The 18044-nt window shown below is 39.8% G+C and overlaps 1 protein-coding gene across 9 annotated transcripts in view; it reads left to right on the forward strand.

Moving 5' to 3' along the window:
- Window positions 1-18044, forward strand: part of pkp4 (plakophilin 4) — a 90907-nt gene that overhangs the window by 24157 nt on the left and 48706 nt on the right. The window lies entirely within an intron of this gene.

Genomic DNA, 18044 nt, shown 5'->3' on the forward strand with positions numbered 1-18044 from the left:
TTCTGTTGAGTTTTTATTGTTTTAAATCTTTATTTTGCGGTAAGTTTTTAGGATTTTGAGTGTTTCTTTTTAATTATAGATGGGTAATTTACATGGGGCAAGATTTGAACACGGTTAACTATGTAGGCCTCCCAGTCTTAATAATCGAATGTGCCAACGCCTCTTCACTCTAGTAATAATAACAAATTTGACCAAATTAAAAGAGACTAAAACTACAGGTCTTTCCCGTATGTATCTATATATATTTATTCTGCATTATTCAGGCATATCCAGGCAAGTTGCATCTCCTTCGGAAGAATACTCGCTCATCTTCCCAGTAGATTCCAAAGAATTTTGGGTTGGATGCACAGCTGCGTGCTTGTTCAGAGATTCTTCTGTAGGTGAGCATCACCTTACTCATTATATAGCTGAAAGTGGCTCACGATATTCAGTATGAATTGTCAAAACATTTGACCTAAATTAATTGAATGCAGTTTATCACAGTGCAACTGAAAAACAGTTGTACTGTGATCAGGAGACGCACAAGTACCTGCTCTAAACAAGCAACATAAGAGGAAATAATATTTGTTTCTACTTTAAACATGTTGTTTGTTTTGTACATTTGAGTTTAATGAATCATTTAGTGCAGACGTTATTCCTGTCACATGACACCGTAAAGGCTCTAACTTCCTGGTTGTCTGGGTAACTTTCTGTGTGGAGTTTGGATGTTCTCCCTGTGCCTCCATGGGTTTCTTCCAGCTACCACCGGTGTCTTCCCACAGATCAGACATGCTTGTTAGGTTAACTCCTTCTAAAATAGCCATGGATGTGAGGTAGATTAAGTGCTTAAAGTGCATAGAATAAAGTGCTATATGAATGGTTGAGTATGGCTCGCAGTCTAAAGCGTTTCGATTGGTCAGAGTGACTAGAAACTGCTATAAAAGGGCCACGAAAGCCCCAGTCCTTTTTCATTTCGATTTCTATTGGTGAAAGAAAAAAAAAACAAATAGAAAATTATGATTTTTGTTCTTCTCCAACTGTATTTTTAACTCGTGTGTATTCGTGAAGAGCATGTGTTTGACATTTAATGTTCTTTTTTCTTTCCGGTTGTAATTTTTGTAGCATCAGAACACAATTTGCATTAGTTTTACATAAAGTAGGTTGTAGGGCTGTGCGATATGACCAAAATCTCATATCTCGATCTAAGAATTCTATCATCCGATAAAGATATAAATGACAAAAATGCAACATTTTCTGTAAATTCTGTGAATCTCGGGCAGCTCGACTTGCGGGAAGTTTTTTCCAGCTGCGCGTCATGTAGCTGGAGTCGAGTGTTTTAACCGATGCATGAAACAATACATTTTTAGACATAAGTTGTAACGGCCGCCGTTTTCTTTGCGAGTATTTATTACACAGGGTGCTGCGGGGAAAAGCTTGTTCTAACGTTTGAGTCTAAGGTTTATTTTTTTTTAGCACCTGGCAGCTCTTTTTTACTTCTCATCCGTAAATAATCTGCTTTTTCACGTGATTCAGTTTATTTTGAAAAGTCTCAACAGGATCTTGAGCTTTCTTGTGAAAGGTTTATGTGGAACATAAACAAGCGGACACGCGATGGTGTTAACGTCGTTGTTGCTAACCATAAGCATAAAAACAGGCGCTTGTCCGTCTGTAGTGTGGTTATATTAAATATAAGAGAAAGAGAGAACTTTAAGAAATTAATATAGCCACTACAGTGACCATCAAAACGATGAAAAAATATTGCCGTAAACAGTTTATTTTGCGACACCACGAAACGAACAATAGCATAAAATGAAACAGACATTTTTATATCGTCATCCGATATACATCGTTATATGAACAGCCCTAGTAGGTTGTGTGTCAAAGGATGTTGTAGTAGTGTAGTAATTTTACAGTTTCCATTGTAGCCAAATAAAGTGTTGTATGAGTGGATAACCTAACAGGAATGTGTATGTGTCTACTCAAATAATTCCATTATGTTGGTAGACTACAATGCAAATTGAATTTATGATTGTTGTTATTTTGATATAAGTGAGATGATGGCATTACAGATTATAGGGAGAGTTAGGCAAGCTGTGAAATACTGAAAACATCCTAAAGCCAAGAGATAGGCTTCTTACAACAGTGTCCTTTAAATTTAAATTAAATGTCACATTTGGTGGTTATTAAAATGATTATTTTAGAGATGATGGCTGCGATCTATTCTCTGGGAGCTCATTGGTAAGGTAGTTGGGTAATTTAGTAAGTAAGTGCATCTCATGTAAATACACATACTGTATGTAAATGAAAACCTTTTATAACGTTAAATTGATTGTTGGTGAATAATGGTGGCTGCATCAGACACAATTGTCAGCAGCCTTTAAAAACAAGCCAAATTCAGACTTGAAACAGCTATATAGGAGCTCTTTGGCTGTCTGAGTGGGAAGCCATGACATCCACTGCGCAGGCATTAATGAGGTAGAGGTCAGGTCTTTAAAGGGCCATCTCATTGATCAGTTTGACCTAATCTCTGCTTTCTACTGCTTCTCCCTTGAGAGAAATAGCTGCAGAAAAGGAGGGTCCTTTCGTTGCATCAGCTTCGATCTCATCAGCACCAAGTACTTCTTATACAAACACTTCTCTAGTGGCCCCTCGGTATACCTATTTTTAGGTATGTTAGTATTAAGTAGGTTGCAGAAACAGACAGAGGGGGAAGGATGATGGGTGACGATAACGTTTGCACTTTCCTGACAGCGTGCACGCTGTACACGTAAAGTCTGTGCATAGTTGACCTGTTATTAACTTAAACCTTGAAATGCCAAACTGTGTTTTATTATTTGTATTTTTAGAAGTTATAAAGCATGGAATTTTTTTCCTTCAAACTTTTTTGTGGAATAATATAATAATTCTTCTATTATATCTGCAGTACTTGAGTATTTCCATTAAAATTTGTGCTCATGAGCAGTTCAGGAAGTACTTCAAAATGTTTTTAAAGCAGTAGGAGCTTCAGGTTGGAGCTGATTTACTTCTTTAGCCTTTATTTTGGAAAAGACTGATTGTTTGCTGATGTTACTCTATTACAAATATGATTTACTGTTGTATATTGTGAGTATAGTTTATGCAGTAATATGTTACACAATAGTAAAGGAATAAAGATAACATTTGGAAGTGCACTAAATGTATACAAGAGGTTCCACACTAAAGAGACGGCAGGAGCCGATCCTTTCCTGCTCAACATTCCCACTTTACTTCCTGGCCTTTCCCCTCTTTCCTCTCGCTTGCTCTGCGTTGCTGTTGAGGCATTTTTTCAGGAGGGGGACTGTTTTTTTTTATCCTTTATTATGACAGGAAAGCTAGAAGAAGTAGACAAAGAGCAGGGGGGAAGACGACGCAAATGCCTCTGGGGTGGATTCAAACCTTTGCCTGCTCAACCTGTTGGGCTAAAGCAGTGCCGACTGTTGAGCTATTTTAATGAGGGATTCTGTCCAAAAAATGCTGCTGCTACTCAGTGGATCCATAATGCAGTGGTTTACACATTTACCTAACAAGTGAAAAGATCCCTAGTTTGATCCCAGGAGGAAACTATAGTTCTTTGGAGGTTGCATCAGGAAAGGCATCCAGCATAAAAATCAGCCAAATAAAATATGTGGCGCTACCTGCTGTAGTAACACTCAAATGTGGTAACCACAACCACAGCTGCTCTATCATGGCTAGACTGATAGACCAGTATCAGTGGTTTCAGAATTAGTCTGCCTCAAGCATTGCGGAGACGTGTCCCTCGAGCAAATGAGTAATATTAAAATTGTGGTGTGCTGATTTTTAGAAATGAAACGTTTTGCTGCACTCCCGTTCCTCCTCCATTATAAAGGTTTGTCGTTAGAGTAATGCTGTTATTAGCTGTGCCTGGACATGCCTATATGCATGGCACAACTAGCAAAAAGTTGTGTTCCAACACACCACTGTACAAAAACAAAACAAAAAAACACCACCACCATCACCACAGTGGAGTTTTCCCACTTTGTTGGAGTCAGCTACACATGAAAAATCTGTCTGCCTTCTGCTTTTTCGTGGTAAACTGAAGTTACAGTCTGTGACCCTGATTTCATCCAAATCAGGCATAGACACACGCACGCTGGCATTTTTCAAAGCTCAAGAACTGACCTTGCTTTCAGTGCTACAACTTTACCCTGTTAAAGGCTTGATGAGCTGGCTGAAATATTACTCACTTGAGATACCCATGAAAGCTTCTGTCTTGTCTTAATGAAGCCCAACTCATCTTTGTCCAAGTGACCCAGTTTAAGGAGTTAATAGTTGGGGTCAGAAAAGCTCAGAGGCAGTGGTTTTTTTTGGGGGGGTTTTTTTTTTTGGCCATTATGCATTTCCATGCCCTAAGCCCACAGAAAGGTTGAGTTCCCTCCGTAGGCGATAGTGTCTGTTCCACTTCCATAGGCGAAATAAGGATTCTAATTATTATCGACTAGTGATTTTCTCCACTTCTCGGGGTCTTATCTGCCTTCCTCTGCCTGGTGCTGCTGCTGTGACACAGGCAAGGAGAAATCTAGAGGCATAAGCATTCTGGCCTCGATTATAGTCATAAAAATGGAAGCCGGGCTCCGAGCAATTACCCCATGGGGGAGCAGGACAAGTATGAGAGAGAAGTGAGAGAGATTCAGAGGGGAGAGATGCAGGTGAAGGAGAGTGCGCAGATATACAGAGGAAAGACAAAACGCAGAGATGCCGAGTGGGGGGGCAGAAGTGGGAGTGTGAGCATGATGGAGAGAGGCAGAGTCAGAGAGGCTGTCACCTGTGAATGGTTCACTAAAGCTCTGTGACAGGAGGCTGTCAACGTAGACGAAAACAGAAAAGAAGGAAAAGGGGAAGAGAAGATAATCTGCTCCCAATGTGACACGATGTCAAAGGAGTGGTCCGTCTAGCCTGGCGCAGCAATGCTGTTTTCTACCCAGCCACGGGAACTCTCCCCCCTCCCCAACTAGCCTGTTAATACTCATCACCATCACTGTCATCATCATCATCATCATTACCACTATAATCATTGCCACTGTCAACAGCACACACAGGGAACCAGGTCATTTGGAGCAGGAGTTTCACTTCTCACATAAGAGGGTAGGAGTATAATAGTCCTTGGAATTGCCATGCATCCATGGATGAAGTTCAGGAAGATGGCTGGGTGAATCCAAAGTGAGGTTCGGGTGAATCCAAAGTGAGGTTCGTGTCTTCGTCTCTTTGCCCAAACGCCGCTTAGTTGAGTTGCACTAAATGACTGTGGTAATCGCACAAGCCACTGCAGTCTTTGTTCACTGCAGCAACCTCTAGACTGACGGTCCTTAAATTGCTTACTCTCCTTATTATACCTTAGAGCAATGACACAACACTATTGATCTCTCTGTGGAATTGTATGTTCACACGTCTGTGATTTCACTGCTGCAGTATTTTTGGGCCCTTTTCCACTTGAGAAGATACAGATTGTCTTTGAGTTACTTATTTACTGGCAGTATGTCTTGGTATTATTATCAACAGCATCACATAAGAGCTTTTGTTGAGGTTCAACAGCTTGTAGCTGCTCAGAAACAAAAGCAGCTCCGGCGCAAAACTTGGATGAAAAGACTTGGTGAAGAAAGAAAGCGATGACGAGGGATGAGGGATGACGGCATTAGATTAGCGGTACAGGCTTTAGAAATGTTTCCTTGACAGACATAGCCCCAAACAATTAGTGGGTGACACATGCTTTTATAACCAGGTTTAATAAAAACAATACCATAAAGACCGAGGTCCATTTGTCATTAAAATACTCGATTGGGTTAGGTTTTGTAGTTGTTAGTCAGCTAGTTAACACGGGTTTATTATTTAAGATAATTATTGCGCTCAGCTAATTAGTGAAGATCTCGTTTCCACAGTTACTCTGCCTGTTAAATGTGCTCCGTGTCTACTACCTGGAGAAAGCTATTGGGGAAAACGCTTTATCCTCTTCCTGTTTTGGTTGTACAATCAAGCCTTCATTTCCCCAGCAGAGTTGCCCTTTGGCAAACACAATTATAGAGTGAAGCGAGGCTCATAGCAAACCAACCTAAAGGCCGATTGTGTCATTATTCTGCATCCACTGCACTGTGCAATGAACATTTGCTCCATAATGATCAGTCATGTCAAACAGTGTTTCAGTTGGCACTTTAAAAAGGAGGAATTGTATTTTGTGCTGCAGCGTTTTTTATAACAAAGTATTTAAAGCTTCAAACTGCTCCTCTTGAAATAGTGAATTTGTATAAATTGCGCTCTTTAGCGTAATTGTGTTTCATGCTGTAAATGCTATTGGGGTGGCGGTTCAAAGGACGTGATTTTGTTGGGAATAAAAGATGCACCACTTGAGTCTTTTTTTTTTTTTTTTCTCCCCTTTTAATATCCTCCAACTATTAGTGCCAGTCACACATTACTGTTTTTGTATTTAATAATGGGAAAGTGTTGATGACTTAGTAAGCCAAGGTAGTGAAATTTGGGGAACACGGGGAAGAATATTCACCACAACAACAAAACATTTTCTGAAAGATCTTGTCTGGAAATGCAATTTAATGAATTAAAGTTAGTCACTGTCAAATCTGTTCATCAACACTGACACGATTATACTTCCCCCTCAAACAGTCATTGTTATTGACAGTCATTCTTCTGTTGTCATTCTCTTGTACCAGCTGCAGCACTTGCCAATACAAATGACAGCTCTTTTAATAGCATCCAGCTCATGTGACAAACCTAAATGATGTTTTTGTCGAGCCAAGTCGTAACTTTATTTTCTTGCCAGTGTTTTGTTTTTCCCGTATTCTCTCATCTTTTAGTATGATCTTTTAATAGACAACAAATGTTTTAATGTAGCAGATTACTGGTCAGTGATTATGTGTCATTTATCTGACATTTAGATGTCAGTGTCAGATAAGAATAAGAAAGAATAACCAATTAGTACGCTTGATACTTCCATTGTTTAAAAGCAATGGAAGAGAAACTTGTCACGATTTAATATACTAATACTCAACTCTGGTTTGGTGGCCTTGGGATCATCTTTCTGCTTTTTGCAGATGATGTGGTTCTTTTCACTTCATCAGGTGATGACCTCCAGCTCAGAATGGAGCAGTTTGCAGCGGAGGGAGAAAAGGCAGGAATGAGAATTGCCACCTTGAAGTCTGAGGCTGTGGTTCTCATCAAGAAAAGAGTTGAGTGTCTGCCCTGAGACTAAGAGAAGTTTAAGTATCTTGCGGATCTTGCTCAAAAGTAAGGGGGGGTCTGGAGCGGGAGATTGACAGATGGATTGGTGCAGCATCAGCAACCATGCAGAAACTATATTGATCTGTTGCAGTGAAGAAGGAGCTGAGCCTTAACGTGAAGCTGTCAGTTCATCAGTCAATCCACATTCTTATTTTTACACAAGATTTGGGTAGTGACCTAAAGAATGAGATTGTTGATACAAGCGTTGAAAATGAGACTCCTTCATTGGGGTCTGTAGACGGTTCCTTAGTGATAGGGAGCTCATTCCATCAGGAGGGGCTCAGAGTAGAGTAGAGACAGTTGAGATTACTTTGATGCCCCTCAGACACCACCTAGAAAGAGGTGTTTCAGGAATGTCCTCCTGTGGGGAGATCCACTGCAGAGATGATATCTCTAGGGTGACTTGGGATCAACTCGGTGTACCCCCTGGAGTAGCTGGAGGTGGCAGCTGGGGAGAGGGAGGCCTGGGCGTCTCTGTTTAGACTCTTGCCCGTCGACCCAGACCCCAAGCAGTTGGGTGTGTGGATGCATCTATGCATGCGTTGTTCAGGATTTCTTAAAATCTTCTAAATGATTTAAAAATCATTCTTACCTTAACTGAATCTTTCAGTATACATTATCTTTTAGACACTTGTACAAGGTTCACTTGATGGGATGGGCTGATGTGAGGTAAGTTCAGGCAAATGTTTAATGTTCTGCAAAAGGTGGCTCTATGTTCAGAACGTCAAATCATTAGCACAGGGAATATAGTTTAATTGCCACCAAATAATTTACTAACTGAGGCATTCAATTTATTGTTGCATGTTGATTACTAGATTGCATGCATATTTAAAGAGAACCTATTATGCTAATTTCCAGCTCTAATGTTTGAACTGTACTAGACTAGCTTTGCATAATTCAAAGCTCAAAATAATTAGTGGTGCAGTCTCTAGATCATCCACTGATTAGAAAAGGATTTGACCAACTTTCTGCTGATTGGTTGTCTTCTGCGCACAGTAGCTTTGAACAGCAGGCGAGTGGTGCTGCCGTACTCATAGCCAGAACTGTCTGCCTGTCCACTCGCATACAAAGCCAAAAGTTTGGATAAAAAAAAACTATAGCTGAGGAAATATTGTAATGTTAGGAGACGTTTTGTGTGCCCAAGATGTGATTTAACATGTGATGAACGTACCAGGTTAAAGAGATTTAACCTCACGGAATTAAAAGAGAATTATGAATGAAATAACTCAAGTAATCTGACATCAGTATAATGGCCACAATAACCTTGGTTTCAGTGAACAGAGCCATAAGTAGTAAAAATGTACTGGTACAGCATAGAATTAGATTAGATGGCAGGAATGACCGAGATCTGTACCAGAAATCCAAATGTTCATGGAGCCAATCCTCTACTGCAGGATAATCCTGCTATGACCTTGAATTCCATATCTGTCTACAGACAGTTATGTCAATTTATTCTCTATAGAAGAATGTCAAACATGATTTTAGTAGCTCAGCAAGTTTTCGCTTTAAAAGCTTGTAATGTTGTAATAAAAGTCTTAGCAGAAATGATGTTCCATTGTGATCTTGCTGTTCCATTATTGTTTGTTAGTGTAACTGTGGACTTTTGTCATATAATGAGCTTTTGCATTATAAAAAGCTCTGGAACAGCTGTGGGTGGTAAAGCAGTTTTCCCCCGTGATTCACCTATAGCTTATATTCTCTTACCTCAGCAAGCCACTTTACTGTATTTATAAATGTCTTTCTCTGCAACATAGCTATTACAATTCTGCTATGGTGGCATGCTGCTGCAGCCAGTTTCCTAAAACCTTAGTATTTAGCAAGGTGACTTTGTGGCAGGTTTTGTAAGTAAATTCCCTGCGTGGTTCCTCCAGGTCTGTTCGCACAGCCTGCTCTGAGGCTTGTTCTCTTCGCTCACACCTCAGGCCTGCTTTTCTGTCCCTGCTGCTGCAGAAATCCTATAACCTCTGCTGTCATTCTCCCACTGCGTAGTTGCGTCTGCAACACTGCAGTGTGGGTGCTGAGCTGTCAGGGCCCATTGCCCCTTAATGAACAATCATATTTTTGTTACATTCTTTAAGTGGACAGTCTATATCAGTTACCTAAAATGGATATAAATGCTGCAATTGATTGTGCATCCTACACTTTCACTGACTGACAGTCAGATCAGATATTAACCACATCTCTTACTAATTAGCAAGTTGCCCTGAAGAAATCACTTGCCTCTGCACCATCTCCTGCTCAGCTGTTGTACATGCTCTGCTACATATGCTACAAACAGTGATGAAAGTATTAGTCATATCTGCATATATTCGACAGCATATACGATAAATTGAAATGTTTTATAGGCAAATATTGGCTGACGGATACATATTGGTCGGGCTCTTTCACCCATTACGACTTGATGTAAAACATTCCTCTACAATCAATCTTTACAGTGATACACCTGAACTTTCAAAGCATTAGATATGCATTACAGGGCTCGCAAAATTTCAAAATCCCTGGTAGCCCTTCGGGCAGGGACTCTTCAGTTTTTGGTAGCCCAAAATAAATTTAAGTAGCCCGAATAAAAAAGAGAGCAATTTTTTGATTGATGTTTTGTTTCCTTTACAATATTATACATTAAAGTATAATATTGTAAAGGAAACAAAACATTAATCAAAAAATTGTTGAAAAACAAATTACAACATTGTATAAAAATTACAATCATCAACTCAGATACTTGGTTCTAACAGAAATTTCTATGAACTTGTAAGAACTGTGTAGGACATGAATCAGTCTGTGTCAGATCCTGAATTTGAAATTTCCACTGAAGTCACGGGAAAGAGGCAAGTGGAACCAAGATCTAGGCCATTTGCTTTTTGAAGTTTGCAAAGACTGCTAAATTTTGCCAGTGGTAGTTCACTCTTTGCAACATAGTACGCTGTTCTAAACAGATTTTCAGGTTTATTTTTAGTACGTTATTTGCAATTGGTGTTTGTTCTGGGAAAGATATTGCAGACTGAGCAATAATGCATTTCTTGCATTTCTCATGGGTTCTAATGGGGGCCTTTCTTAAAATGACTGGTCCCAGTAACAAAGGCGCTTGTCGACTCAGAAATCGAGGGAAAACCAACAACACACCCGGCAGAACATTATGTTATTTACACGGGTGCACATAAGTGGTCCGCATGTGCGCATTCGCTGTCAAAATAAAAGACGCGCACCAGATAAGAAGTTGCAACGCGTGTTTGCGTCCATATAAAATGCACTGTTTTTGTCCGCTAGAGTGGGATTTTCACGGCACATTCCGCACCACATCTCTGTGCGTTCATCATTTGTTTGAAGCCAGCTCACCTCCTGCAACCACTTTTCCGAGAATACGCGCTTCTTTTGTGGTTCGGACTCCTTCTGACATTTCTTTGGAGGTGGAGGAAAACCAAAGTAATTGCTTAAAGGAGCTTGCTTCTTCGACATCTTTAAGAGTTCTAAACAAATGTCTGTCCTCCTCCAGAAAATCTTATGTACACAAACACGCGTTGCAACTTCTTATCTTGTGCGCGTTTTTTATTTTGACAGCGAATGCGCACCTGCGGACCACTTATGTGCAGCCCTGGTTATTTAGCTTGTCATATTGCAGCCACAGAAATTCTTTTGTCCATGAAACCATAAAGCTGCACTTTCTTTTTGCCTTATAGTCTGATTTGTCATAACTTTTCCGTTTTGTGGTAAGCTTTTCTTTGGCTGTCACTTCTTCACCCTGACCTGTTTTATTTGACTCAGCAGAACTAAAATATATATCCTGCTGCTTTTACACACACACACTCACATAACGCTCAGCGATTCTCTGCGTGATCAACCTCTCACATGTTTAAGTTTGCTGCGGGAGATTTCACTTGTCATGTTTGCGTAGTAAGCTAACGATTGATAAGACGATGTCAGAGGAATTGGTGCGCAAATTATCGTCACTCACCAATCAGTGCTGTCGCTCTCTACACACAGTTCGCAAAGTGAAAGCAAAAAACAAGCGCAAATTCAAACACGATTTCAATATGTCACATATTGACAGTGGCTCACCGATGCCAATGACATAATTACCCAGCTACATTTCCGAAAGAATGCAAAAGCATTGACATATATTTTTCCTTCCTACGATAGCCCGACGGGCAGGGCAGAGATAGATTTTGGTAGCCCGACTAGAAAAATCGCTAGCCCCGGGACGTCGGGCTAGCGATTTTGCGAGCCCTGCATTAAAATGGATGGAATGATGTATTCCGGTTCCCCAAATTGAAAGTTGTAAGCAGAAATACTCACCAAGGTGATGCTGGATGCAGAATATGCTTGCTGGGTTTTTGTTGAAGTGAAGACATAAATAAATACAGCACATTGTTACTAATTCATGAATGTAAAAAGTAATACTAATATACAGATTAATAGAGTTAATTGTGGCATGTGTAAAATTTTATGCAAACTGTGTCAGAAGTTAATGAACTCATCTGTTTTTAATTGACCTTAGGACATGTAAGGCAGCTTGTGAATGGTCATTAAGGATTTTTAGATGATGATGTTTCCAAAGCTAATGAATTCTGACTATTTAAATATTGTTGTAACAACATTTACAACCATTGGCTCCTGAATAAGATTGTAAATTGAAGTTAATTAATGGCTGCTAAGCAGCACAAGGCCAGAGTTGTTATGGCAGTGCTATGGACAAGTATTATAAAATATAATGCTTTAGGCCTGCAGTGGAGCCAGGGTGGCTTCTACTGTAGGACAATGAACCAAATGATACTGCAAACTCCACTGCTTAAAGTAATGAGAGTAGCCTCCTAACATTTAGCACCCTTAAAAAAAATCTGTGGTTAGGGTTTTAAGTGGGATGCTTGAAAGTATCAAGCAGTGATCTGTAAATGAAAACGTTTTATAAATTCAAGACTAAAAGGAGCCCACTCAGTTCTGACTCAGTAGGATGCACAAACTTTTGTATATGGTGTATTTACTGTTGTAAGTTCATGAAAAGTAGCATTTCAATTTTTGATATGTTTGCTGAAAGGGTTTACTGTTCTTTCTGTTTTTTTAAAAAAAAGAAAAAATGTGTAGTGTTCACATGTGTTTTAGGTTTACACTATAGTTGGAGTGGTTCATGCTGTAGTTTGTTGTTTTCTTTGTATTGTAGAAGTATGCTGTTTGCGAAGAAGTCATTCTTTTTTTAAAGGCATGTGTAAGTCAGTGTTTTTTTTTAATGAAGCTACATGACATTTGGGGTGTGTGTGTCTGTGTCTGTGTGTGCGCAAGCTTCTTTTATTCATACACTGTTTGTATGCTGATGCAGCATTGGGGTTAAGCCACTTCAGGCATTTCTGATGGGTCTGTACAGTCAGCAGGACCCCTAGATAGGACGTGGGAGAGTGTACGTTGCTAGCATGATCTTCTGCCATGTGTCATTTGTTTCTTTAGGGCCTTTTTAAGGACACAAGGGGACAGGATCTGATTCAGCACTGTGACTACAGGCAGATCAGGCCAAACAAGCTCATTGTAATGACAAATAAAAGCACTAGGGCCCTGTTGGCACATGAAAATTGGTCATCTGTTGTCCCTATCATCTCCTTCCACTTGATACCAATAGAAGCTTAGGCTGGGCCTAAAATCTTTGTTTAAGCTTAACAAGTTTCTAATGGTCATTACTGCCGTGCTTGGCCTTATTGTACTGGGGTGAAAAGAAAATATATTAATTCCACAGAGCAGTGACTTTTCTCGTTTTTCTTTCTCTTCCTCGCTCTCTCTGGCTCATATGAGCCCCACTTATGAGACTGATCCTTGTCCCTTTTTTCATCAGACCATGGGTCCCATTTTGGCACACAGCCCTTTGTTATAACAAGGTAATTATAGACGCACTGAAGTCATGTTCATAATAGCCTTAATGACTCATGCAGGATAGGGGACAGTCTATTAAAATGTGTGCAAGAAAATGAAAGCTCTAAAACACTTTTTTGCTAAGGAGAGCCTGAGGATGTGATAATAAAGAGGCATTTATGGCAGCAATCCTTGGTGCCAACTGAGAGGCCATTCTCTCAGCATGACAAGAATGATGCCTTGTTGTTTTAATGCCTGACTATTTATATATCAGTCTTGAATTGATTATTGGATCATTGGATTGTCATAACTATCTACAGTCATAACAGTGTGCAAGAAAAGCACTGTAACCTACACTGTAACATGCATGGTAACCTGATGTGCAGTGTCCTAGAAACATTGCATTGATTCACTGTGTAGCAGATCTTAACAGCACTGATAAGTGTATTTAGTAATAATATGTCATGTAAGCACAGTATATTGATTAGCACAAGGAGAATAACAAAAAGTAATGGGTTGCAGTTGTATCTAGCTTGCTCACATTGCTAATGCAATAGCAGTGCTGCTGCAGGCGTATTCAGATTTTCTTATTTTCATAGCTCTGACAGTCGTGTATGGACTCAGCTCTGAGTTCTTGCCGCGTCCCTGCAAAAACATAACGCTTTGTTCAAGATTTATTAGATCCAAATTCAACACGATCAGCTCGGTTTCACTCATAACAGCAGAGCAATGCAGAGATCACAGCGCAAAAGCATGAATGCAAACAACGACATCGCCCACGGCATAGGCGTAAGCTCTACGGAGATTCACTCAGTACCATAAATTAAGCTGTCAAACAGGAGAAAATACCTGGAAGACAGAGCTCCAAGCTGGAAACTTTGGACTGTCTCCATGCTTCTCCATAGTAAGAAAACAACAGGGTTGGGGTGGGCTTGCAGGCAGTGTGTCCACCTACTATAGGCTGGGAGAAACTCTGAATATCAATAGTGACAGCCTTATGGCTGCAGCAGATGTCTCTCTGTGCTGTGCCTGATCAAGATCATAGACCAATTCATTAGTGGGATTAAAGAGCAGCCAGTTTGTGTGAAGTATTTAAAAAGACACAACTGTGTCTGTTTTGCTTACACGTGCCAATGTATAATAAAAACTTTGCAGCCTGAGAAGAAGTTGCTGGACTCGAGAAGGACGCACGTTGCCAAATAAAACAATTGGATTATGAGCTTAGGAGAAAGAAGGCATAGAACTGCTGGGCCAAGAATAGTGACATTTGCAGGAGCAGGAAATCTCTGAAATCACTCTTCGTTCAGGCAGTAAACAAAACAGTTTGGTGCGTGTTTCTCACCATATGTTTGAGTCTTATCCATAAGCATCTGTCAAAGAAAGCATAAAACATTCATAACTCAAGCTATACACATGCAAGATCATTGTTTTGTAATTTAGGTTTATACTAGAGATGGCACGATACCACTTTTTTATGTCCGATACCGATATCATAAATTTGGATATCTGCCGATACCGATATGAATCCGATATAGTGTATTTTTTAATCAATAAAACGTTTTTTTAATATCTTGCTGCATTTTGTATAAGTTTATACTCAAGTTTAAATAAATAACAACACTAAAGCTATTCTGTTATACCTGTATGTAAAAAATACACTGCGCCCAAAATATTTCATAGTTCAGCAAAACCAATCAATCTAATAAACTTAAACCTACTCCATCCTCCCTATTCTGGTATTTTAAAGAGTACTTAGGTTGCTTAATATTTCTGCTAACTAATAGGGTTGCAAACTCCCAGCAAAAAAAAATAGGGAGCCACCCTCCACCTCATGATGCTTAATCGATGTAATCAAATTTAATTTGATGCAGGGGGAAAAGTGCACAGAAATAAATAATTTTTCAAGAATAATTAAATAGATTCAACATCTTTCTTCAACAGAATTGCAGACTGCACAGATGGTATCTTCCCAAAGGAAAAAGTAGTATAGCTTACTAGGTACTATATACAGTAATGGACTACTATATATTTTACATCAGATTAAAACTTTGGGTGTAAGATTCAGATAATTATTTATTAAAAGCTAGACATTTTAAATGAGAATAAGAAAGAAAAGTATGTCTTTGTGCCCCCTTTTTCCTGTTCATGCCCTATCGGCCCCCCTGGCTAAACTTTGCTAGATCCGCCCCTGCACAGTTACCAGCTACGTAGAAAAAGATCCTGGTGTAGAAAGTAATATTAAATAAATTCTAACAACAGCTTATCAAGCTTAATAGTGCTGCTGTTGTTCAACCGCTGGTTTCCTCTTTCTGGTGCAAAGTGGGCCAAAAACTAAGAAGAGAGATGGACTCGCGACAGAAAAGCCGATCAGCTGATCATTAAGCAGTTTCACATTGAAGTAGCAGCAGGAGAGAGATAGAGAGAGAGGCAGTCCCTCCATATATCGGTTGTTAAGCTTAACGCTAAAATGCTTTACAAACATTCAGAGATTAATTTACACACTTGCTTTACTTCTCTCTGGGATAACTTCCTCAGAGATGAAATGCTGGTTTGGTAGCGAAGCTACTAATACACACAGCTGCTTTATCACGTGATGTATACTGCTGCGACGTGCTAGGGTATGAGCCGAGTTACGCTGTGTAGCAAGTTTTGTGAGGTGCTTTTTTGATATTTAATGGATCGGATTACATTTTTTATTTCTCGCCGATATCCGATCCAGTAATTTGGGTCAGTATCGGACCGATACGTAATATCGGATCGGTCCATCTCTAGTTTATACATGGATGAAATTGCACATATGTCTATGTATTAGTCTCATTTATACTTGACTGTATCAAGCCAGGCCTTGACCCAATGCTCCCAGACTATCACTGCTAGTGGGAGTGTGCTCTTTAAATATATGAACGGTCCTGTCACCTCGATGTTTTATACAGACTCACCAGGCTCTTTATGAGGTAGACCTTTTTTACCTGCTTATTAGCAGTATTTAATATCTAATTTGCCACATCATCACATGGTAACAATGCAGTTCATTTAGGCATGTATATGTGGTAAAAAAATGACCTGATAAAGTTTAATTAGAATGCAGAGTAAAGGTGATTTAATTGACCTTAAACATGGCTTGGTTATTGGTGCTAGCTGGGTTGGTCCAAAACTGCTGATCTAATGGGATTTCTCAGCATCATTTCTTTGGGTGAAAATGGCTTTTGATGCCACAGCTGAGGAAAATGACCAAACTGCTTCAAACTAAGGGAAAGGCAAATTAACTCTAACACTCTTTACAACCAAGATATGCTGATGAGGATCTATAAATGTACAATACATCAAACCTTGAAGGGCATGCACCACTGCAGCAAATGATCAAACCAGGTGGTACTCCTTTCAGCTAAGAAGAGGAAATTGAGGCTATAAGTTGCCCAAAATTGGGACAGCAAATTGGAAAAATGTTTTCTTGCCTGATGAATCTCGATTTATACTGCAATATTCAGATGATAGTGTCAGAATTTGGAGTATAGACTACTGATGATTGCATAAATGTGTGGGAGATTTTGGGCCCTTTAGTACTAGCTGAGCATTGTTTAAATGCCACAGCCTACCTGAATATTCTGGCTTTGTCCATCTTTTTGTGACCACAATGTTCCCATCTACTAATTGCTGCTTCCAGTACCATAATGGGCACTATACCCAAATGACCTCCACAGGCACCAGATCTCAATCCAGCAGAGCACTTTTGGGATGTGGTGAAACAGGAGATTCGCATCATGGATGTGCAACCGAAAAATCAGCAGCAACTGTGTGAAGCTGTCAGGCCAATATGGATTTCCTTGAAATCTCTCAGAAATATTTCCAAAAGCTTGTTGAATCTATGCTGTGAAGAATTAAGGCAGCTCTAAAAGCAAAAGGTGGTCCAGTGGGGTTTTAGCAAGGTGGCTGATGAATATATTTGTGTGTCCATATGAATTATCTCCCCTATAAATGTCACTGTCACCTTATGTTCTCTTTCCTGTGCACAGGTGCCATACTCACACTAGAGTAATTCAAGATTTGTATCAGAAGGAATGGGGCTCTGTTTGAATCACTGCACCTTTTTCTCTCTCTGCTTGTGACTCACACAGTTGTCACTAGCATTCAGTATCCTTCTCTTAACTCTTACTACTTGTTTCCTCTGAAAATTCTTCTTATATAAACTAGCCCTCTGCCACATTGGTGATCATTTATACCTCCAGACTGCAGATGCAGCACGTGTTCAATCTGCAGTGAACCACTTGACATTTAAACGCTAGTTTAATTAATTTTTTCCCTCTCGATTGTGGTGCTGGGTACTGTACCAACCTCTTTCAACCATGGTCGAGATGAGGGTGACTGACGAGAGTTTACCCATGCAGTGGACCCACCCCCAGTTTTGGTTTTGCTGTGTTGGTCTGAATGGTGTTCAGTCCTGGGGCTTGAATGAGAGAACAGCCGGTATTGTTGGTAACCTTGGTGCTCTGTGTGCATTTTTTTTTTTTTATGAGTAGCTATTTTGTAACAGCTAACTTCTTAAAATGAATGTTGTGTCAGAATGTATCAAACCCGTTGACAATCTGCATATGTCTAGTTCAGAAATTCATTTCAATATTTGTATTTTGACTGCTTACACTTAGCTCCATCTGTCACAAGAAAACTGAGAATGGAAACGGGAGTGACTGGTTGGGATGAAGGGTTGAAATTGGCAATTTTCATGCGACTAAATCTCTCAGTAGGGGTTATGTGTCACAGAAAGGATTGATGGCTCATTTCTTCCTCTAAGTAAAGTGTTGCTGTGGCCACCCTGTTTCCGTCCTGCTTTGCTGTATGTGCGCTCTGCAAGCTTGTAGGCATATGCTTGTACCAGTAACGAGGAGACGATGACGTGATTGTTTTTGTTTTGTTCCTGGAGAGTCTTCCTACAAAAGCCCGCCTGTGCTAGGCAAATAAATGATTAGTATAATATA

Source organism: Perissodus microlepis, chromosome 16 (assembly GCF_051167445.1).
Source record: "Perissodus microlepis isolate ML-2025 ecotype Zambia chromosome 16, ASM5116744v1, whole genome shotgun sequence".
NCBI classification, from domain to species: Eukaryota; Metazoa; Chordata; class Actinopteri; order Cichliformes; family Cichlidae; genus Perissodus; species Perissodus microlepis.